This window comes from Equus quagga, unplaced genomic scaffold (genome assembly GCF_021613505.1).
Source record: "Equus quagga isolate Etosha38 unplaced genomic scaffold, UCLA_HA_Equagga_1.0 112107_RagTag, whole genome shotgun sequence".
Taxonomy (NCBI): Eukaryota; Metazoa; Chordata; class Mammalia; order Perissodactyla; family Equidae; genus Equus; species Equus quagga.
This window is the reverse complement of record NW_025795618.1, coordinates 1-1,483: the sequence shown is the minus strand read 5'-3', so window position 1 is coordinate 1,483 and position 1,483 is coordinate 1. Positions and strand designations below refer to the sequence as shown.

Sequence of the window (1,483 nt, the reverse complement as noted above, 5' to 3'; positions counted from 1 at the left end):
TTAACCATTTAACCACTAAGAGAATATTTTAGGTAAGAACAGAAAGTAAATTAACTGCAGAGACAAAGACAAGGGAAAAGGTCCAAAAGTAAGTACCATTAGTTGAAGTCATCAATGTTTTAATCCATATAACATGTTTAAACTTCTCTGAAGAATGATAATCTACAAACGTTTTAAGTTGATAAATGAATAAATAATTTACTTGGAGCTCGAAAGGCAGGGAATACAATTCTCCAAGAGTTATAGGAGGCCCCACTAACCACATACCATGAGGTTTCCATGTGTCTCCCACGTTGGTGCTTCAGTTTTATAAAGCTCTTCAAACTGCTGTCTGTATTTTGTAACTAGCTCCTTCTCCAATTTATCAACACAGTCTGCATACTCAACCTGAAAAGAAAATCCAAAGCAGAGCAACTTATGCCTACAGTAAAAGGTAAATATTCAAATGAACACAAATATGAGTAATATAAAATTATTAACAAGAGTTGAATTTTATAGGGTAAAGAGAACCAACATGACGAAATGGGCTTACCCTATAGGGGTGTCTTTCATCTTGGAAGTAAGTGAGAAGGTGTAAGACACAACGAAGGATACAGGTTCTTTCTTCATAGTAATAATCTGCAATCTGGGAAGAACCCAAAGATTCAAAATGAGTAACTCACCTTTGTAAAGAAGATATTCAATTTTAAATTTACTCATAAAGAGATCACTTAAAGGTATGATGGGAAAAGTTCAGTTTCTATAAGCAATCACAGAAATGGAAGCATACTGCTAGGCCAAAAGCAAGCAAAAGACCTTCATGAACTAGTATACGGGTAAAGTCATGCAACATAAAAGGAATTATTTAATAACATGAATAAGTTTTCTAGCATGATTTCTCAGAGCATTCAAGTACACACAACACTATAAACGGATGGGCCAAATACACAAAGGAAAATATAAAAATACCACTGGTATATGTCATAATCGTTTGTAACTAATGTACTTAGTTCTCACTAAATGCCAAATAGGAAACTACTTCAGAAGTCACGGTGAAATACCATTTTAAAATGAGATTCTAAGGTGAAAAGCTTGCTTTGAGAGGCTGGGAGGGAGAATATAAAGGAATAAAGAAATACAAATTAATCCTGTTGCACTTACACCTAGAGAAGAAATATCCATCAACCAGTTCTCACCCCCAGGGGCTGAAGAATCTCCTTCGGAAAAAGCCCTCAGCTGGGTCCAGGGGATAAGAGAGCCTCCTTTCACAAATGAGTTAATAAACTTCTCCATTAAGACCTCAATGCTCACCCAACACAAGAGGCAAAGGCCAGCAATACTCGGGAGAACAAGGTCAAGAAGCCATTACCCAATTCTACACCAAAGAATGGAAAGGGTGACTACTACTGACCTTCAGGATTAGGGCCTGGCTCTGCCTCTCGTCTTGCAGTACTGACTAAAGGAAAAAAGAACAGTCAAGAAGCCATCTTATAAGCAAAACTCA

At 36.8% G+C, this 1,483-nt stretch overlaps 1 long non-coding RNA gene across 1 annotated transcript; it reads right to left on the bottom strand.

Moving 5' to 3' along the window:
- Nucleotides 1–245: 245 nt before the first annotated feature.
- On the bottom strand, nucleotides 246–1,437 carry LOC124232754 (uncharacterized). The gene is made up of 3 exons (XR_006886913.1): nucleotides 1,391–1,437; nucleotides 533–625; nucleotides 246–387 (listed from the first exon to the last, which is right to left on the bottom strand). It is a non-coding gene; the product is annotated as an uncharacterized LOC124232754 (long non-coding RNA).
- Between the last annotated feature and the right edge of the window lie 46 nt (nucleotides 1,438–1,483).